Below are 23,734 nucleotides of genomic sequence, written 5' to 3'. Positions count from 1 at the left end.
CAGATATGGAAGCAAGTTCATTGCTACACGGTCTGAGGAGGCCTTAAAGGGTAGGCAGAAGTCACCCCTTAGCAGTTTACTTGAGACTGAGGATAGGAAAGTTATCTATGGCGGTCCCCATAAGTATTGGACATCCTGTATTCTTTGATAAGGTCTGTGGGTGTTCAAGTTGAAGCATGCTCCTGTGCCGGTACAAATCAAAGGGAGCATTGGACTTGACAACCAGTCTAATAAGTGACGAGTACAGAGAGGCAATAGCTTCCGTGGACCTGAATGCAATACTCTACATATAAGTTGTTCTATATAAAATGACTTCCTAACTGCGGTGGACACATGATGGTCAAAGGCCTGATCACTATTCACATAAGTCTGCAGATCTCTAACTTCCGTTTCTACCTTAAGAGTTATGTTGTCAGTGTTGTATTTTATGGAAGTGGATGATTTACTGAAGAAGACAGTTATGCACTTTTTTTCATTTAGTTTGAGTCCACAGTTCTTACACCAATTCTTTGTTTACTTGAGACCCTCCTGGAAGATGTTTAAGTCTTGGGGAATTCTGTGGCTCCCCCGAGTTTGCAGTCATCCACAGATTTGGACAACCACAGCCCATTTATATTGTCATGGACATCTGAGAAGTAAATATCAAACAGGAGCAATCCCAGTACTAATCTCTGAGGAACTCCAGTTGTGGTTGGCCTTTTAGTGGAGGTGGAGTTGCCTTTTCTTATTTCTTGTGTGCTCTGTGAAAGCCATTTGGCTACCCAGCAGATGACATATGGGTTTATTTGTATTTTTTGTAATTTTATGACTATGCCTGAGTGGAAAATAGTGTTGGATGTCTTGGCCAAATCTATATAAGCCATATGAACTGCTTTTCCCATGTCCACGGCCTTTGTGACCTTCTCAAATAAGTTCACCAGGTTCAGCAGGCATGACCTCACCTTGACGATCCCAAACTAACCAAGGTCCAGTGTTTGTAGATTTGCTATGTCTTTGCATATAACATCCATGAAAATTCTTTCCATATCTTTACAGATTAGACAGGTCAGTCTAATGGGTCAGTAGACTAGCCACCCTTGTGCAGTCCATGGGCACAGACCCGGTTTCAAGGCTGAGGTTAAATAGCTTTATTAGGGGTTGGGCAATTCATTTAGGACGCACTCAGGTATGTTATTAAGACTCATCAATGCTGAATTCCTTGCCTTGGAGAGCGTATTTAGAACCTGTTCTCTGGTGTTAACAAGGGTTGGTATGGATTTTGGTATCTCTGTAAAGGAGACTTTGGAGGGGATGATGGACTGAAGTTTGCACTGAATTTATTCTGCAGTAAGTTTGCAATGTTGTCTGTTGGGAAAAATGTGGTACCATTTACTACCAGTTTGGCACACTTCTGTATATTATCTTTCAGGTTCCTAACATAGCTGAAGAATGTCATTTGGTTTTAATTAGCTTTGGAGGCTACATTCAACTCAGATTAAGCTTTACTGTTTTTGACTAAACTCCATAGCTGCTTATTAAGGTTTACAATTGTATTTTTGTCATATTTACTGTACTTAGCCATGATTTTTTCTCTCTTGTTGTACAGCTTGTTTATGGCTGGGGTCCACCACGATGGTTTACTTTTGGAGATTTTGATTTCCTTCTTTCGAGTGGAAATGGTTGCTTCTATACAGTGGTTGAAGTGGTGGTGGAATGCCTGGGAGAAGCATTCAACATCAGCATCTGAATTATCTTGGTTTTTCGGGGGGCGGGGAGTACAGATATTGCCAGTGTATCACCCAATAGCATATAGTTTGCTTTAGAATAATTTTTAGCAGTCTAGAGTTTGAAGGGGATGTGTCCCTGTTCCAGTAAAATGTCAAAAGATACCACTTTGTGGTCTAACCTTAGCAGAAATAATGGTGCAGGGGGGGGGGGGGGGGCAGTGGTTCCCCATATTTGTGAGGATCACTTTGAAAATCTTAGATCCCCTTGTGGGAATTTTTCAGGTCATTCATGTTAATGAAGTCCAGGAATGTTTTGGTCTGCCGAGGGATCTCTTTTTCCCAGTTTATCAATGGATCATTGAAGTCTCCTAGAATTACCATGCTAGATCCTGCGCTTAATGACTTAAGTTCATTGAGGTATCTTGCGTGAGTGTCCTGGGTCATGGAAGGGGATCTGTAGTTAGCAATGATATGATAAAGGGTTTTGCCTGTGGTGGTTTGGATATGGAGAATTTCTAGCTCATCATGTGCCGTACTAGTCTGGAGGTGTAACTGTTTTTGATAAAGGCTGAGACACCTCCACCTTATTTCCATTCCTGAATGATACCTGGTCTAAAGATGTGGAAGGCATTAGGGCCTGCACTGTCATGGTGCTTTTACTTAATTTAAACCATGTCTCAGTTACCACATAGATGTTTGTGTCCTTCAGGGTGAGGAGGGCTTGTAGGGAGTGGAGTTTCTTGTTTAGACCTTCAGCATTTAGCAGTAGTACCTACATTTTGATTTGAGCAGGTATGTAGGTAGGTTTAGTAGGTTGACATTGCCTGAAAAATGTACTGTGGGGGTAAATAAAGTTTTTGCTACTGTTTGAAATCCTGGGGGAGGGGGGAATGCAGGCCATCCCTGGTAAAGCAGTGCTGCCTGTCTACCATATCCTCCCAAGCTGAGAGATATTCCACCCCCCCTTAGAATGACACCATTTACTAAGACAATTGTTAAAGTCAGTCATTTTCTGATGGTACTGTGGCACCATCCTTAGTCAGGGTAAAATTCTACTCCATGTAAGACTCATACCTGTCCTAGACACATAATCCGAGACATCTATCATGTATCTCTTCATGTAGTCCACAGAGGTAGGTCTCAGATCATTTACACCAACATGTACTATGACCGCATCATACTGGTACCTGTAGTTTAATGACCTGAGCGCATGGCTGACCTGGTGTATCCTTGCACCTGACAAGCCACAAACTGTCACTCATTCCTTGCACAGCCTGATGAGGGGGTACGTCTGTGTGTCTGACTGTTTCTTAAATAGTAGTCATTAAGAGTTTATTTCTCAGTGGCCTTCCTGTCAGGAATTGTAAGGATAATGAGTCATCTTTATTCACTAATTCTTTTCCTAGGGATCCCTTTTTTTTTGGAAAACAGTCAAGATTAAAAAAAAACAAAAACTTCAGAATGGCCAGAGCAGCCTTGCCATTTTCCCAGTAAGTGTTAAGACTATATGTTATAGAAGCATCCGGATGCTGTTTTGTTCCTGTTTTTGAAAAGGTAGGTCAACTTTGCAGGGATCCTTCATTTTTAGGGTTCTTCAGAAGGAAGGCCCTGAACTAGATACCTTAAATCATATTGTTTTGGCTGCACGGTTTGTCATGGAGAACACTGCCATGATTTTGTGCTGTACTGTTTTGTCTGTCAGCATCTGAACTGAATTCAGAAGTTCAGCAGAGGAAATTCTCTGCATATTCATGATCTAGGGGGACCCAGGGGAATGACAGACAAGCCTGAAAATGGGCTTTATGAGACAGAAAACTGAAAGACCTAAGCTCTGGAATCAGCAACCAAGTGGCCGCTTTTGCCATACCTGTAAAGTAAGCACGATTCCTTGTAAGAGAAAGGGAAAATCAGACACTGTGTTCAGAAGATGGGGGATTCTTGACCCACATAGACTCTGCCTTTTTCCTGTCTCGTGGTTAATTCCAGCCTCCTTGAAAAGATTTTGCTTTAGGGATTTATATGCACAGAATGGTCTGGATGTGTAGTCCCTTTGTCCAAAAAGAGCAGGAAATGTCCTTCATGGATAGTATACTTAAGCCCTTACTAAGAACATCTAGTAGTGTAGCAAGGTCCTCTTTGTGATGGAATGGCTTCTGGGGTTCAGAGACATCTGCGGGGCTCTTGCAAAATGTCCAAAATGGTATCTTTACTGCTGTCACTTAATTTCTCCTTGATAAACCAAATATCCATTTGCAAAATGTAAAAATATATTTTGGAACTATATTAAAACACGTGTGTGTGTGTGTGTGTGTGTGTGTGTGTGTGTGTGTGTGTGTGTGTTTTCTGTGTTTTGTGTGTGTGTGTGTGTGTGTGTGTGTGTGTGTGTGTGTGTGTGTGTGTGTGTGTGTGTGTGTTTTGTGAAGTTGCCAGAATGCACTGCCAGATTTTGCATCCCCTACTGTTCTGAAGGGCTTGACTGACAAGAAGAGAGACAGGTTTTCCAGATTCAGGCTAGCTTGTAATGTGATAACCCTGGTAAAGAAAATATTTGCTGTGTTAAATTATGTATGTAGTGTAGAACTGGTAGGTATCTCTCCATCAAGTCCTTTGTTGAGGAAAAGTTGGTCTCTGCATAAATGGAGGCATTGGTTCAGATTTTTGGGACCTCCTTTAGTAATGGTCTCTGGTTTAGTAAGTATTTGCAACTCCACCATGTAGAAATGTGCTGTTCTTTCCGTCCATTAAGTACAAAAGTAAGTCATAACAGTACTTAGCTTCTTAAATTATATTGTTGAGCTCATAGCATGTCATCACTGTTGGGAAGACTGTACATCATATATCTGAAGATGATGACAATCCCTTATACCTTTCAGGCTGCAAACATCCAGCTTAATTCCGACTCCTTTATAGGTTATATCAGGCCTCTACAAGCTGCTTGCTGTGCAGTAAAGTTCTACAGGTTTGGGACAAGTTTGTGGCATACCACATGCCCAACTAATCAGTTTGCATTTCATTGGAAAAATTCAGTCTTTTTATATATCATGCATTTACCCCAGTTTAGAGTATTATAAATAGTTTTGCAACCCAGATTTTCTAAAGTCTTTTATTTTTTGGTACTCAGTTCAGCTGGGAGACTGTTAACTTGATCAAAGATTAATTAGTCAAATAATATTTTGTTGAATTCAGCAAAGGATTGTGATTTGCTGAACTATGGTTATAGGAAATGTGGCAGAAAATGGAAGAATGTTTACATTGACTGTTGTATATACAGTAACTTTATATTTCCTGAAGATGCTACAGCCTTGGAGCTGTTAAAGTTTGAGGTATTAGCAGAAAACACCCCAGCATGGAAGTTGATGCTTGCCCCACTTCTATGAGCAATTTTGATTTACCAGTTTTTGACACAAGAAATCTGGCAAGTCATAATTAGATGCAATGTTCTTCTGTCTCATTTACAGCTATACCAACATGGTTGTAATTTGCCTGCTCATAGCCTCTTTATAACATGTTTGTATTACATGGCAGAAGCGGTCTTCAGGGCACAGGACAGTGGGTGTGTTGCCATCTCATTTCAAGTGTAGATTACTCCTTTTTCCTACTCTTGTACCTCGTCCTCCTCCCCTGTGGAGGACATTAAGGGCAACGTCAGACAAACATGCGTGGGCTTCCATCCAAACCTGCTGATGTTATAAGGTGCCTCCCTCTAACACATACACAAAGTTTCCATTGTTGATCCCTTTATTGCTGCAGCAGAAGTAGAAAACACAGTCATCCACTTCCTGATAAAAGCAATGCTGCCTGCAAGAAGCAGTTCTCTGACTTCTGGGGCAGTACTGAAACCTGGATCACAAGAAATAGAAGTAGATCCCTAGAAACCCAGTTATGAAAATACAGGGTCATATCACTTGTTATGCAGAGGTGCACCAAAGGCAAGGGAAAAGGGTAGAACGCAGAGAATAATGGGAGAAAAAGACAAATTGAAACCTTGGGTGTAATGTGTGAACAGAATTAACAGACTAGGTGGTATTACAGTTGTGTGTATAGGTTAAAGAGAGCTTTAAGTTGAAAGGGAATATCTTAAGGATAACAAAAGTGTTAAATGATTATCATCAGTAATTCAATTTGTGTGTATCCAGTTTTGAACATAGATGTCTAATATGCTTCCCTGAAAGCAGTAGGGCAGCTTCCATTGACAGTGACGATAGATGCATTTATTGTGGTTGCTGCCCATGCTGGATACTGTAACAGAAAGTGGAAGGAAACTTGCCTGTTAAATGTTTGCAGTCATGCAAATCTTATGGTGTATCTTACAGTACAGGCATAAGTGTCCTCTGTTAGCTAAAATGAATGCAGACAAATTAGAGGTTAAAATTGAGCACGTGTTAACCTGAAGTCTTTTTTGTGGTTTCATTGACTTAGCCAGTAGTTTGTTTCTCGTTATATTGTAAGTGTAGTGTTTATCCCAGTAGGATACACTGTAAAATGTCAGGTTGTTTTGTGTCGGTATGTAAAAGTTAATATTGGGTATAAATGGAATACTCAGCAGGGAATTGTGTTATATGGAAAGATGTAAACCACTTCTGATGTGTCTGCTGAGCTGTTTAGCTACCAGGTCTGATATCACTCTGTGTGCTTTAACATATCATTGTTTCCTGTTGCGTATGATTTATCTACAGTACACTGACTATGAATTCTCAAGGTACTCTGTTAAAACTAACAGACTGCTTTGATAATAGCAAAACAGTACTCACACTGCACAAGGTTTTGAATGTTTGGAAAAAGTGATAAAATAATAAAAATGTTTAGTCCAAGGGGAAATATATTTACCTGCTAACAAAGAGGTTGTAAGTCATGCAGTTATTTAAACTGTAAATACTATACTAGACCGGTTAAGAAGTTTAACGAACTGAAAAAAAGTCATCATCTGTTCCTTGCAGAGAGCAGCAATTGCCTTTTAAACTGAAGAGTCCTATTATATCTGGTGCCGATAAGCAGCAGTCCTGGACTCAATTGTTTCTATTAACTTGTTGAAAAGCGTTTACCATTATACACAACTGGATTCATTTGTTGTTTTATTTATGTTTGTTCTTGACAGTGTGGTGCCAATGAAAATGCTTCAGACCTGGTTACTACCACTAATCAGCCAATCACATCATGTCATGCTTCTGTGTCTCCAGGGTAAGAAGAGCGAACTTTGAGGGTGACTAACTGAAGATTGCTTTAAACAGGCAGCTGCTTGAAAAAGGTAAATAGAAATACATTTTCATATCAGGTAGCCCGTATGTGGGGAAGACTGAATCTGTGAGTCATTTTTTTCCTTGAGCACTACTCTCTCACTTATTTAGCTACTATTTTTTTTTAATGTTTCCTCTGCTTTACAAGGCAGCATTCATTCTGTATCATTTGTCAAAACCTGATCCATACAGAATCTTAAAAAGATCTTAAAACAGAACATCTTCTGATGATTTTTCCCTTTTTTGTTTTTAGGAAAGTAATAAAAAGTTCTGAATTTAAAAAAAGGTATTGGTTTGTTACAGAAGCACAGACTGATAGGAATTCCTTATTAAAACAACAGTAATTCATGTCAGTATTCCACAGCGAGGCAGTGCCATCCACTTGATATTCATCTGTCTGCTTCATAATCACCTTTTGTCAGAAATTAATAGTCAGTTAAGCACCATAGCAACACTGATGTATCCGTCAGGCAGTGACTGCAGATCCTTGTGATGTCGGCTCCCATTAGTGTTGTCCCTCCGACCTTGCTGGAGTATAAAATGATTAAGTATTATTTGATTTTAAATTCAGAAATTACACAGAAGCACAATGAAATATATATCTAAACAAGTGAAACTAATTATATTTGAGTTTAAAAATAAAATATTTATATTTCAAACACTGTAACCCAAATTAGTTTTCAATTAAAATTAAAACCTAGTATAGTCATATGGAACATTATTACAGTATCTGTAATATAGAATATTGCAAAACATCGGTGGGTGGGTGGGGGTTATAGCATCTCATGATGCCTGTCTGAAAGGATTATTCATCCTTTCTCATATTTCATGTTTTAATACTATATTATACTGAATACTGTCCTCTTGAATCAGAGCTGTATTTCAGGTGTACCAATTCCTGTTCTTCATTCAAGATGAAATTATTCTGAGTGGAAAATAAATGTTTTTAAATTAATTAATGTAATTAATAGTACAGCTAAGCGAACAATTGAGCACATGGCAATTTTATAGATCTTGTTAGATTCTGTGTTAAAGCTGAGACCAGAGCTAGAAATGACACTTTGTGTTGTACAGATATGTTGTCATAGGAGTGGATGCAGCCTGTATAATGGATAAAGATGTTCATTGTCACTTGGATTTGGGTTTGATAGCCTGCATTATTTCCAGATGTACTGAACTGATTCAGAGTATAACTGTGAAGGTACTGTACCTCACCTATAAAAATGTACGTTTATCCTAAGTAGAGTTAAGCTGCAAAATCAGTATTATTTTAGATGGCTCTCAGTGGTGGCTTAAATAGCGGTGAAATGTTTGTGTGTCCTAAATTAATTTCATTCATAGATTCAGCCTGTTCCGAAAGTTAACCAGCACTAAATTCATTCTTCATGCTTCAATTTATGAGAATGCAATTTTCTTTTCTTGCAATGTTTAGCTTGGTTATTTAATTATAATTATTTATGTATGTAATGCAGTGAACCTCATTTATTGATATCTTTGCTTGTTGATATTTCCAGTTTTTAAATCACATTGTTGATGGTGAATTCAGCGTCTTATTTTTTATTTGATATGTTTATGTATGTATTTAAGTATTCATTGAACTTTTCACAGGAGACAGATGTGGTTGGCCAAGGGATTCTTGAGCCAAAAATGTGATGCAGCGCAATGCAGTTCATGGTATGCATTGTAGTCTCACACTTTCTCTCTATGTTGTGCATTGTAGTCTAACTCAAAAGAAAAAACACTGTGCAACACAAATTGGGCAGTACAAGAACAACGTGCTTTCCCATTCGTAGTAAGTAGCTGGTGCATACATTGAATATTGCAAGACACTGAGTAGACTTTAACAGCAGATCGTATGATATGCAGTGTTCAGCAGCACCAGGTAACCATATACTGTAAACATGTAATATTTTGTTATGTATTTTCCAACATTCTGCATTCATAATTTGTGTAGTAAACATACCTTATAAAATGGATGCAAAAGTATAAAATTTCATCAGACAACAGGCTCCCCAAACCTTTGTACGTAGACAGTAACAACTCAACAATTGCACAAATTCAGTCACATAAGTAAAAAGTCCAGAGAAATTTAATGTAGCACACGTTCATTTATTCATCTCTAATACCCAGTTTATCAGTAAAGCATAGAGACATAACTGTGTTATCACATTATACTCATAATGTAAAGCTAAATTTAATCTGCAAGCTGATTTATTATATGGTGAAAAAGGGTGTTTTCGACGTGTTTTTTCTTTTTAACTTTTCTCATTTTTACACTAAACATGTGCTATAAAATACATAATACTAATTTTCATAAGCCTTCACTTATGAATTGTGTCTTTCACTTTAAGGTGTCTCATAGTAACTATCAATAATAAAAAATAAACACTGGGGAATACAATGTCAGATGATGATCTGAATCTTCTGATGCATTTGCATGCTAAATATATGTATCTTTTCTTTTTTATTTCATTTGTTGAAAGTGTTACCATCCCTGCAGTGATAACAGCAGCAAGTAATGGCATCCTTATCCTTTTCTTAATAATATATGCGTATGTGTATATATTTGTGTGCATGTATGCATATATCTATATATCTATATATATATATATATATATATATATATATATATATATATATATATATATATATATATATATACACACACACGTGTGTGTGTGTGTGTGTGTATGTATATATATATATATATATATATATATATATATATATATATATATTTATAGGACGGCACAGTAGTGCAGCGGTAGCATTGTTGCCAAACTGCAAGAGGTTCTCCAGTTTGATTCTTGGCTGGGGTGCCTTCTGTGTGGAGTCTGCATGTCCTCCCTGTGTTCATGTCGGTTTCCTCTGGGTACGCTGGTTTCCCCCCACGTTACAAAGACATGTGTCTGGAGTGTTTCTCCCCAGGCCTTCGCTGAAAATTGGCTTTGTTCCAAGTTGGACATACACACACACTCTTTTACACATTCACAGGAAGCATATCTCACTTTATGGCAAGATATAACAGCAGCAGCATGGGACATACATAAATGTACATTGAGTCATTTTGGGTTTCGATGTCACAAAATATTGACAACCTTTTTGATACATTCAAGCATATAGTATGTGTTCTTCCACCCCTCTCACACTTCCTTTTCTACATGTATACTTTAAACATCACATATCAGTTTTAGCTACAAAAAAACTGACATAACTGTATAATGTCTTTCATTAAGGTGTCTTATATTACTATAAGGAAACCAGAATTCTTGAAAAATGTATTAATTTATAGTTAAACGGAGATTGTAGTAGCTTGGATTATGTGTAAGAATGTGAAGAAGGAAACTTCACGGTCCACACTGGGATATTTACTCATGCCTCAGTTTCACTGCCTAAAGCTATTTAGCCTCAGGTGGCCATACATCAGCAAGATGAAAACATTCAGTACTAGTTGGTGTCTAAAAGGAACTTTAGACCTCCTTTGATTAATGATAACATAATGCAAGTTTTAATTCATATAAACTTTACGAATCATGTCCCAAATCCATGTCACAAAACATATCCATTTTATAAATGCATTAGGGCACTTTAGGGTATTAGATGATTGTGTGTTAACTGCATGCATAGGTGCATAAGGGCACTTTGTCTTCCGCTTCATGCCTTACCATGTATCTAGGAATATGGTCATTATAAAACAGCCAACACTCTTTGGTGCCATAATATGCGTACTTACATGCCTAAATATGGCTTGTTTCATTAACATCCTACACTGTTCAGAACTGTAATTACTACAGAGTTCTTTGCTGTTAAAGGCAGACTATTACAGATACTGGAGACCATTGCTGAAAAAGGGATTGTGAAAATAATCAGACGTACAATGATCAAATCAATACAAGCCTTCTCATCCCTTCATGTGAGTGGTTGTAACCCCTTCCATTTATATAGTATTAATCTGAGGATGCACACCCTTGAGGAAAATGTCCTTCTCTTATTAGAGGTTATGCAACCCAGGAGTGTTTGTTAGGGGACACAGGGGGTCTTGACTCCTTTTACAATATTTATTTATTTATTTTACATTTGTTGACTGGGGTAGTCCGACTGGATACATGTCCATTTTCAGAGGATTCCCGGGTAGAAAAGCTCCAAGGTAGAACAGACAGTAAAAAAAAAAAATCACAAAATTATTACAAGTTACACACAGTTTATGTTGTGATACAGTTTTTTTGTAATACAGATTCACTGAAGTGCTGACTTGGTTAAGTTCCTTTCAGCAATTAACAATGTTTGAAAAACAATATTTAAAAATCATGATCCTCTAAAAAAGTTGTAATACTGAGGAATATAGAGCTAAGGTTTTGCCAGTGTAAGATGGCTGAAAGATTTAAAATTACAGCTTTTCTTGGACTTAAGGGAAACACTTAACAGGAAATAGGCCTTGGTTCTTAAGTGTTGATATTAGAAATTTTGTGCTACCAAGCTACTCTGTTGGCATAGAAGAATAAAGCATTTGTTGTGGCCCAGGCTTTCTGTGTTTTATTAGCTGCACAGATGTCTACTGAAACTGATGTGGGGGGGGGGGGCAGACTTACCAGGCATGGTGAGGGTGGTTCAGGGTGTGAGATGCCACTTTGATGTCAAATGAGTTGTGGTGAAGTGCAGAAGCACAGAGTAACCCTGCAGATTTGTTTGGCTCATCAAAATGTGAAGACAATAGCCTTTTTCATGGGTGTATAGAAGTGTGTACTTGAGCATGGAACCCCACAGTAGTGGCCCTTTGGTGACAACGATCACACATCTCCCACCTAGGGGAGGGCGATAAGTCTATAATATAGACACCCTCATTGTAAGGATGTTAGCTAGCATGGTCACAAACCACCTCCATGGCTGCCTGTATGATGGCCCCCTCTGGACTGTTGTATCCTCTGTGCTGGAGATACCCAGTGTGGGGTAGCAAATGGGCTCAGGTCTTGGTAGTGGGGGCTTTGTTTTCTGCAGGCACTGAGGTAAAAAGCATATAGAAAAAAATGTGCCACCAGGTCTATCCTTCAGTCCATTAGGAACATGACAAAAAAGAGTCCAAGCCTGTATTTAATGATTGCAGTAAAAAGACATTAAAGTTACCCTATCTGTTTTGTCATGGGTCATTTGAGATCACAGTTGACTTACATGTTGATAGCTGGTAACAGTGTGTCAGGAGAAAACTAATCTGTGTGATTATTGAAACTTTATATAAGATATTTCAGTCTGTAGCAATTGCCTGTCCTTGGCTGTATTTTTTGTGCCACATGACTGGTTGAAGAGTAAAAATTTCACTTTGCAAAAAATTGTGTCAGTTATCTTTGGGTGATAAGTTTTGTTATTTTTGGATTAGACCGAGATAACATTTCTTAATAATTTGCTAGTAGTAATTGTTAGAATTAAATATTTTAACTAAAATAGATGAGTTGCATACATGATGGGCTTAGAGAGAAATAAGTAGTGATACTTGGTACATTTGCTCTCCACATTATCACCTTTTTATCAGCTTAAAAACTCTTATAACCTTTTCTATGGCAAAGAGGTAATTCACAACTAATATGAAGAAAACTGGGACAGCTGTTGACACATGGGATATTGCAATGTAGGTGGGTAGGACAGCTTTAGATTCAAATTGCCATTAGTGCAAGCTATAGTTTTATTCTACTTAGTTAAAGCCTGCTTATAAAGCTTGTGTTCGGAACTTGAGGTTTTAAAAGAGGAGCAAATGTTCAAGACTTTGTTAGTTTATTTCATCTACATTGTGCACAGGACTTAATGATGACTTTTGGGGTAATATACCCTGGACAAAAAGACAGTGTACCTACTTTTGTTGCTGCATCAATGTGTTGTCTTAGTTTCATGGTGCTACTTTACCTGTTTTTCACAGTGCTGCTGCTGATCTAGGAAGAGGTATAAAAAGACTTCTGTACACAAATACACTATATGGCATTTTGGCTGTGCATTCAGTATTGGTGCTCCCTGAATGCAGAAGTTCCTTGTTATATGACAAGATAACCTGGTCATTCTGAATGGTGAAATAAGATTATTTCATTAGCTTTTCCCTGAATAGTACTGTTTTTCTTGGTGTATGATGAAGATGGGAGAGACATGGATATGTATGATATTTGACACTATTTTCTGTAACTGAATGGGGAGTTGTCATGCAGCTTGGGCATCCTAACGAATTTCTGCATTCAAATTTACCAGCTCACACTTCAATGAAATGAATTTTATAGATATTCCAAGGCCATCTAGATTTATGACCATTTATGTCTTGCCAGTATGAGTTTTTAAGTTTTTATCCTTAAAAAAAAAAAAGTTCTGCTGTTGTGTAGTGGAGCTCTGTCCATCCTATCTCTTCTTCTTCTTCTTTTGGCTTTTCCCAGTTAGGGGTCACCACAGTGGATCACCTGTCCGCTCATGATTGGCAGTGGAGTTTTATGGTGTCGAGTTGCCAGCCCGGCGCCCAACCTTCCACAGAAGGCACACACATGCACACATTCACGCCTAGGGCCAATTTAGAGTGTCCAATCCACCTACAGCATGTCTTTGGGATGTGTGAGGAAACCAGAGCACCAGGAGGAAACCCACTCGACCACAGGGAGGACATGCAGACTCTGCACAGAAGGCACCCCAGCCAAGAATCAAACCAGAGAACCTCTTGCTGTGAGGTGGCAATGCTAACCACTGCACCACCGTGGCCACCCACATCCCATCTCCTACTGTATGTAACCAAATTTGAGGTCTTACAATCTAGGAAAAGGGGGGAAAAACTACTTTTAAAAATTCATTGTTTTAATAATTGGTTACATCTTAAAAAAATTAATTGTTTTAATAATCAGTTATATCCGAGATAATTTCACATATAATGAATCATTAGGTGTCCTATAGTTTGCTGAGCTGGTAATAGTAGTTGTTCACAGTGTCATCAGAGTACTACAATTTTAAATGTTTTCTCCTCATAACATTTTTTAATGCATGTTCTAGTAAACACTGTGTAAAGCTATGGTCTGTAACTGTGCAGAGAAAAAATATTTCTGTTTGTTAAAAAAAAAAAAAAAGCTGTCCATTTAAAAGATTTAGATTTGAATGTTTCACAACAGTACTAAAATTGTACAGAAGAAAAAAGTTTTTAGAAGATATGTAGGTGGTTGTGTGCAGCCTATCAAATGGAAATAGAGAACTTATCACAATATTCTTGTTAACAGAAATCTTATAAGACAGACTAACATTTTCACTCATTCTTGATTCTTGGAGAGTGGAGAGACATATTTCCAGCTGGCAAAAGTGTGCTTTTACTTATTAAGGCTGAATGGATAAACCATGTCTGTTGTACATTCTTTGGTATTCTCCCCATTTGGTCCCCTCCTGATTTGGACCAGCATTGCTACTGAGGAAGTAGATAAGGTTTGTTTATTAAGGAATTTGGATACAAAGTGAATGAGGCGTAACTTAGGTTGTGCTAATTTTATGATCTTTTACCCTAATAATTTCTGTTATACATTTGTCTCTTATATTAGTATTGCTGTACTAGGCTTTTGTGCTATATGTTTATTTAGTTAGCTTTGCAGTGTTAATATGTTTTATTTGATAATCTGTATACACAAATCGTTCTTATTTTATCTATTTTGTGTGTACAACACACTTGGATACGGGTTGGCTATATTCCTTTCTCAGTGTTCCTGACACTTGTACATATCTAAAGTGTTTCTTAATCTGTTGTTAAACAATTTCTGCTGGCTTTGTTTTTCCTTTTGATAGAATACAACCAATCCCTGTTATTGGTACAAGTAGGTGTGAGTCTGCCATTTTAGATGAAAAAGATAGCATGCTTTAGAAGCCTACATTTGGTAGAAATAACTTTTGAAGTTAGCCCCTGTCTTTTAGCTTTTGTGTTTTAGGTGGGCAGCTAAGGAAAAGCCTTGCTTCCTCCCCAGCATTATTGTTTAACTAGTTAATGTTTAATTGTGAGACTGCTGTAGTTATTGCCATTATCCCCACATTTTTACTTCCATAATCCATGACAATCCTTTGTCAAGGATAGCATAGTATAATGCAGGTATTCTGGCAAATACCAAAACCTGGCTAAATCCCAGCATAAACGACGCTGAAGTACTTCCCCCTGAGTATAACATAATAAGAATAGACTGAACTCTAAAAAAGCTGAAGCTATATCCATCCTATGCTAAAACTTTTACAAACTATATCCTTTCATCAACAGTATTCCAATATTCCACAGTGCAGAAAAGTTCATCTCGTTTCTCATCTTAAATAGAGAAAAGTAACTCTGTATCTTTGCTCTTTATGTTGTTGTTGTTTGTCTTTCGGCTTTTCCCGTAAGGGGTCGCCACAGTGGAACTCCAGTCCGCTAATGATTGGCAGTAGATTTGTACGAAACGCCTAGGTGCCAGTTCGACACCCAACCTTCAACGAAGGCATGCCCATTTACGCACGCATCTGTATCTTTGCTCTTTATATCCCCCTGGAAACAATATAAACAGTTTGGAAGATATCCTACAATGGATATCCAATACTTTTCCTAATGAAAAAAATATATATTGGGAGACATAAATATTGTCTGGCAAGACATTACCTCTAACTTTCCCAATTCCAGTGTTAACCTGTATGGCCTTACACAGTATAAAGGAAAACTCTGCCCTCCCCTACAGTTTAACTAAGTTCTTCAGTTTCTTTTCTCCCTACAGTGTGGTTCCAGTATTGTGTAGGTACCAGAAACCTGCTTGTACTTTTTAAAACTTTTATTTCCTTGCATTGGAATCGAAGGAAGGGAAATACCACCTACTTTTTGTTTAAGCTTAACTTCTCACATTTTTTGCAGACATTTGTCTCTGCCTGCATGGCATATCATGAACAGAGTTTAATCTGTAATTTACCTTGTCGTGCACTGCTGTCAATCTTGGATGGGCAATTAGTCCTGCTAATGTCAAGAACACAGCAACTGATATACAAAAAAGACAGAAAGCTGTGGAACTGTTTTCCACTGCTTTTATTTCAGAGAGGAGGAGAACTTAACATTCCCCTTCAATAGTAAAACAAAGCAATTAGATTAGTCAAGGGTTAAATGCGGTTGTCAGCTCTTCTGACAAATTTATATAAACAGCAACACAGCATTGAAATGCTAAGCTTTAAATGTTGGTTATTTATAATAGTTTATATGTTGAAATAACTCAAATGTGGTATCAAAGGTTTCTGTGACATTTAGAGAAAAGTCAGAAAATATATTTTTTGGAAAGTATCAACATGTTTGCAATTTTCAACCCCCCCCCCCCCCCCCACACACACACACACACACACACACATAGGACAGAACTGCAGAAAGAGAGAAAAGTGTAAACCCTATCAACTCGGTGCACTGATAATATTCATAAAAAGATCTTTTCTGCTTTTTTGTGACATCCTCCCAAAGAGGGATGCATATCTGGTACATGCAGATCAAGGGTAACACATTCCCACTAGCTACGAGTCAGTCCTTACATTGTCAGAGTGCATTTTGTAGTCCACAAAGGAAATGTGACCATTGATGACAGCCATAATATACAGATGAATTTACTTTAACATATGTTTACTATGTGCTCTTGCATTAAAAACTTTAAGAAAAGAAATTCAGAGGTACTTAACCGTGTTTAAATGCACACACACATACACATACACGCACAACAGATAGTAAACATAGTAACATTTACAGAATATATACATAAAAGCAGGAATCTAGTCTGTTTGATTACAGTAATATATACAGAAAATATACATTAAAGCAGAATTCAATTAATTCAGTCAGAGTGGTATAAACAGAGATATATTAATCAGTATTATTGTACCAGTATCAACAAGTAAAGATAAAAATAAATATGGAGAAAGTATCATCAGTCACTAGTAGCAAAAGACATAGGAGTTTAGTAATCATATAAGGAGAGTGAAGAGGTTAGGTTATAGAGCAGGAACATAGCCAGGAAGAGTTGAGATGATTTTTCAGTATTTGTTTGAAGGTGGTGGTGCTGCCTGTGTTTCTCATAGAAGGTGGAAGTGAGTTCCATAACTCCGAGGTCGCACTACACACAAACACACACACAACACCACCACACAAGCTATATTATGCTCGCACACACACATCACAGCAACAAAACACACTCACACACACCACAGCCCCTACCCAAACCCTTAACACACACACACACACACTTACCTGAATCCGTAACCACAGTGGAACCTCAGAAGCGCAAAATTCAAAACCTCCGGTATTTGAGGTTTTGAAATTCGCGCTTCTGAGCTTTCGTTCTTTTCAGGATTCCACTTTATGGGCTCGAAATACTGAATTTCGACATTTCAGTATTTCAAGCTTATAAAATGAATATATATATATATATATATATATATATATATATACATATATATATGTATATATATATATGTATGTATATATATATATATATATATATATATATATACATACATATATATATATATATGTATATATATATATGTATATAATGTTTATGTGTGTGTGTGTTTATAGACACAAATACATTTACACAAAATTTTCATTCTGATTTTTTTTCTTTAAAGGACATGAAGTACACACAGAGACGTATAATCTCCTTTCTCAGTTTTACACACACACACACACACACACACATGTTTTTGTACACATGTACTTAATATATATATATATATATATATATATATATATATATATATATATATATATATAGGCGCATACACACACACATATACAAATACACACACATAAACATATATATATGTATGTGCAGTATGGGTGCATACAATTCATTATTTATAATAAACTTAACATAGTACAGTTAAGCATTATTAATGTATACATTCTAGTAAATGTTGCTTAATGTTTTATGTATTTACTGTCACACATTGGCTATGTGTTTTACATGCAGTTGTTGTCAATGTCTTTATGTCAGTATTTTTTATTTCTTTGTACTGATAAGTGCATTTATTACTTGTTATTATCTTTGCCAGTGTAGCCCCTGTTGTGACTGAAAAGAGCCCTGGGACCATTTCACTTTCCTGGTTACCAAAGCATAAGTAAATATGAAGTAGAAAAAAAGGGCATGAGCGTGACAGAAATAATTAAGGAACTAGTAAAGGACATTTTAATTCTCCCTCATTCATGAGAGAGAAAAAACTTCCCACTGAAGCCATTGTGAAGTATTAGACAGACTTAGTTTGGAGACCTACTACTTGTCACCTGTAAATGTACAGCAAGGATCATTTACTGCACTGAGAGTTTTTACACCTCAGCATGAGAGTGTGGGGGAAGATCTGTCAGTTCTTTTATATCCCTGAATTCCTGAGTCCCTTGTTTTCTTTGCCAATGGATCTAAATATAAAGCAAATAACAAAGGGGAAAGAGGGCCCCCCTACATGGTTCATCTGTACGAACACAATTTATCAGACAAGAACCTTCCCACTTTAATTTTTGCTTTCAGCACTTCATATATCTTCTTAAACAACCTAAGGGTTGGGAGGGTGGCCTAATGGTTAAGGTGTTTGCCTTACAAACAGAAGGTGCTGGGTTTGAGTCCCACAAGGGATAATTGGCTAAGCTTAAAATGGCTCACAAAGGCAGTTAGCTTAGTACTAATCTATGAACCTATGAACCTTATTATTGTGTCAGAGAATACAAATGCTTCCGTTGCCCATCTTATAAAATCCCAGTTTTTCTATGTTGAATGCTTTCTCTGTATCAAGACCAACCACAAACAGTGACATTATCTTACATTTTGCTTCCCTCTGGATCATCGTTGTTCTATTATTAGCTTGGATAGACATAAACACTTTATAATAATGGTTTAAAATTGAAATATGTGTATATGAAGCTGAATCTGGTGGGTCTTTACCATCTTTGAGTAATACAGTCACTAAAACTTTCTTCCACAATGTTGGTGCTTCCCCTTCTTCTAAAATACTGCTAAACAAAATCTTCTAGATCTTTATCTTCCCTCCTAAATGCCAAACTTCCACAGGTATACTATCTGTTTCTGGTGACTCTGCTGAAGATTGATTGTACGTCACCATTTTTATCTCATCATCTCCCATCTAAAGTGTTAACTGTTGAGCCTCATCTACCTCTAACCTTGGCATAATTAAAGCATCCATAAATATTTCCATCTGTGCTCTTTCTTGATTTCCACATTCCTCTGCTTTATACAAATATTCAGAAAACTCATAAAATTTGTAAAGTACCTCTAATACCTCTGTAGGATCTCTGGTTATTTTTCTTTTAGGTTCTCTAAGTTTGGCGATGACCCTTTCTTCTTTCTGTTTCCTATGTTGTTGTGCAAAATTTTTTTGTGCTCTGGATTTGTTATTAACAAATAACTGTTGGAAAACATGCCCTTACGATGTACACGGCTCGTAAAATAACCCAGGCTAACATCCCAACTTAATTCCATGTCCAGAACAACAACCATGTCCTTCAAGGATGCATCTGCAGTCCTAACATATGGGTTGTCCTGCCTCAGGCAGCCCTTCGGTCGGCCGGATTCCAAAGTCTGGGTCTGGCCTCAGCTGATGTTGCACTTCACCCGACGTCATAGCTGCTAGGGTATAAAGGCATCAGCCGACGCCATTTTCCTCAGTCTTTCTTGCCGCGCGGTGCCCGAAGCAGAAGCTGTTCGCAAGTGCCGGTTGGTCAGATCCAGAGATTTCTACTACCGAAGACTTCTAAAAAAGCTAAGTACCCCGTTGGGGACTCTTTCTTGCCTCAGCCGATGTCAGACAAAGTAAATAATTGTTTAACTTGTGGGAAACAAATACCTCATAAGGATTTCCACTCTTACTGCCTTCCTTGCTTAGGCCCAGACCACGACGTATCAGCTTGTCTAGCCTGTGCTTCCTTCAACCGACGGACGCTTAGACGTCGGTCGGAGTTTGCAGAGGAGTTTTTTGGTCCCGCTTTTGCATATAAAATGCCGTCGGAGACTCCGACTACACAATTAGCTAAAAAGCGCAAGGAAAAGGACCGACACTCGCGGTCCGCTGTTTCGGCTGAAACCATGGTTAGGCCAACCGCGAGTGTCTTGGTTTCGGCTGAAACCGAGTCCTCGGTTCTTCCTTCGGCCGAAAGCATGCCTCCGATAACCGAGGCCTCACAGAGCATGGCTGAATCTGCTACTGAAATTACTGCTACAGAAGCAGGCACCCAGGATTTGTCAGACACTATTCCTTTAGACATTTCTACCCCTGCACGTGGGGCTGCTAGACCCCTGCTTCTATGTCTATCAAGGCCTTTTCCAGGGCTAAAGCAGCTAAATCTTCTAAGGCCTTACCTTCAAAAGCTCCCTCACACAGGCCTACCTCTAGTTCCCAGATACTCAGCCTGGCTGAGGATCTTATTTCTTTGATCAGGGGATCCCAACCTCACCCAGACAGGGCCTCTCAACCTCCTCCAGATAAGAGACCTAGGACTGAACCCCCTGAACCTGTATCTACAGACTATTCCTCGGATGACTCAGATATTTCAGACCATCAGGAAGGCCCATATTCTCCTTATGAGGATTCTGATGCAGAAGACTCCATTCCTTCTGCTTCTCCTCCTGAAGAATTTTCTTTTGGGGAAACCCTACATTCTATGAGGGAACACTTCCAATGGCAGGGCCAGGATTTTTCAGATTCAAGGAAAAGGCTAAGGACTTTTTTACACTTACCACAGCATAGACCTTTAGCCATTCCTCCAGTACTATCAGTTGTTGATGATGCATATAATGATGCCAGTACTGACCCTGATTCTCTTCCTCCGGCCCCTGCCAAGCCTGATAGATATTACAGGGTCCCGGACACACACTACCACTTGTATAAGGCTCATGTTGCAGACCCAGAAACCATTTCACAGGGCCCTAAAGGTGTGGCAGCTGCCTCTGCCAAAAACCCTCTTCCCTCTGAAAGGGAATCTAGAGCATTAGAGAGATGGGGTAAAAAGGTTTAAACATCTGCTACTCTTTCGGCCAGGGCCTTAAACTGTCAATTTCACATGATTCAGTACCAGGAATTTTTGCTAGACCAGCTAAATAAAAAACTGTCCTCTCCTGAACCTATAGACCGCAAGTCCCTTCAGGATTTGGTACATAACTCTCAGCAGGTCAGTAATCATTTCTTAAAATGTGGCTATGATGCACTGGAGGCTTCCTTTAGATCAGCTATGACTGGAGCAGTGATTCGAAGGCATGCCTGGTTAAAAGAACAATCCTTACCAGATCATGTTAAGTCAAAACTCCTAGATGCTCCTATGGAGAAACAAAGTTTGTTTGGCTCCCCTGCACAGGAGGTTCTAAAGAAAGTGGAAGAAAAAGCAAAATCTGTCCAAACAGTCAAGGATTTTTTACAGGTCCAACCTCCGAGGTTTAGCAGAAATTGGCCTTCGAAGAATTGGTCCTTTCCAGACACCTCCAGAGCACAGAGAGGCAGAAATAGACGCCCAAGAAGCAGAGGTCAATCTAGGGGTGCCTACAGGGGACGTCAGTGGCAACCTGCCAACCAGAGAAGTGCTGCCACAGCTGCAACTACAACCACTCCCACAGGACAGACACAATGACTTGGCTCTGGTTCCGCCTACCAGGGAACAACTGCAAGCACCCTTGGGCGGAAAGCTAGCCTTATTCTCCGACAACTGGAATTGCATTACATGAGACAAATGGACTTTACAAACAATAGACAAGGGCTACAGGTTTCACTTCCACACTACCAAAAAAGAGAGGAATGCCAAACCTTCCACCAAGCCAAAAAACAGAGGCTCAAAAACAAATCAACAACTTACTAAGAATGAGAGCTATAGAAAAGGTACCACCTATGGAACAAGGCCAAGGATTTTACTCCAGGCTTTTCCTTGTACCAAGAAAAGAAAATCAATGGAGATCTATTCTCGACTTGTCCGCACTGAACACATACCTCATTGTTCCAAAATTCAAAATGCTGACCCTCCAGCAACTTCTTCCCATGCTGGGCAAGGAGTCTTGGCTGGTGACTCTAGATCTCAAGGAGGCATACCTGCACGTCCCTATACGACCAGATTGCAGAAGACACCTCAGATTTCTTGCAGGATCAGAGCATTATCAATTCTCAGCATTGCCCTTTGGCTTATCTACTGTGCCCAGAGTATTCACGAAATGCCTGGCATCAGTAATTGCTCATTGCAGGCTTCAGGGAATTCAAATTTACCCATACCTGGACGACTGCCTAATACAAGCGGACAACAAGACAAAATTAACAAGAGATTTGGAAAAGGTCATACAACTGCTGCAAGCCTTGGGATATACAGTCAACATTCAAAAGTCAAGACTAGTACCATCCCAAAGGATAACATTTTTGGGTGCAGAACTGGATACAACAACTCAGATGGCTTTTCTCACAGAAGAAAAACAAAAACAACTACCAGTCTATTTCATGACATTAACAACACAAACTCAGCTTACTGCAAGGAAAGTCCTGCAAGCCCTGGGTTACATGGCATCCTGCATAATACTGATCCCGCATGCCAGGCTGCATATGAGAAAGTTGCAATGGTACCTAAGGAATGTATAGTCTCAACACAAGCACAGTCTAGAAGCCCAGATTCCAATAATTCTATGCCTGAAAAAAGAATTCCTGTGGTGGGCTCAGGCCTGTCAGATGAACAGAGGATTGCCTTTCCACAAACCACATCCAAGCCAGACCATCACCACGGATGCCTCAGACCTAGGCTGGGGGGCACACATGGAGGACAAGTGTATACAAGGCCTATGGACACAAGACCAGCTGAATCTACACATAAACCTAAAGGAGATGCTGGCAGTGAAACATGCAATCCAGGCATTCAGAACATTCCTTCAACAAGGTCACCTGCTGATAAGGACGGACAATACCACAGTCATGTGGTACATCAACAAACAGGGAGGTACACACTCATATCCTCTATGCCGGATGGCAATGGACCTGTGGAATTTGGCCCTGAATCTCAACATTCAACTACAGGCCAGATTTGTACCAGGAAAAGAAAATTCACTAGCAGACACCTTAAGCAGAACTACCACGGATGCTCACGAATGGATGCTGCATCCAGATATCTTCAAAACCATAACAAAGAAATGGGGAATGCCAGAGATAGACCTGTTCGCCTCCCCACACAACCACCAATTGAAGAAATTCTGCACAAGAACATACCACCCACTTGCCTGGAGGGTGGACTCCCTTTCCTTCAGCTGGAAAAACCTGACAGCATATGCATTCCCACCTCTTCCTTTGATGTACAAAGTCCTACTGAAGATCAGAGAGGAACAGCCAAAGGTAATCCTGATAGCTCCAGACTGGCCAAGGCAACATTGGTACCCGCTACTGAGAAGCATGTCTCGGACACACTCATGGCCTCTACCTCTATGTCCCTTACTTCTAACACAGAACAACTACAAGACCCTGCATCCAAACTTGAAAACACTGCAGCTAGCTGCTTGGAATATTGCATAAAACAAAATAAACCAGATTTATCTCAGAGGGTTAAGGACATTATCCTGGAGGCACGCAGACCCTCCACAAGGAAAACTTATTCAGCCAAATGGAAAAGATACCTCATTTGGAGTGCAGCAAAGGGAGAAAATGTCTCATTGGCAAACATAGCACACATCCTGGAATACTTAGCAGAACTGTTCCACAATGGACTATCCTACTCTTCCATTAAGATTCATGCATCAGCAATTTCAGCAGAGTACAACATGGATCCTCCTGTCTTCTCTCATCCTCTACTCAGGCAGTTCT

At 39.0% G+C, this 23,734-nt stretch overlaps 1 protein-coding gene across 1 annotated transcript in view; it reads left to right on the top strand.

Moving 5' to 3' along the window:
- The window catches only part of FOXP1 (forkhead box P1), a 5,351,121-nt gene that overhangs the window by 2,982,810 nt on the left and 2,344,577 nt on the right, over positions 1 to 23,734 (top strand). The window contains exon 5 of the mRNA XM_044077980.1: positions 6,802 to 6,951. The gene's annotated coding sequence lies outside the window, so the exon portion shown is untranslated. The remainder of the gene's footprint in view (positions 1 to 6,801; positions 6,952 to 23,734) is intronic.

Source organism: Protopterus annectens, chromosome 7.part0 (genome assembly GCF_019279795.1).
Source record: "Protopterus annectens isolate FY-2018-M chromosome 7.part0, PAN1.0, whole genome shotgun sequence".
In the NCBI taxonomy this organism is placed as follows: domain Eukaryota; kingdom Metazoa; phylum Chordata; order Ceratodontiformes; family Protopteridae; genus Protopterus; species Protopterus annectens.
This window is presented reverse-complemented; position numbering and strand designations above follow the sequence as displayed.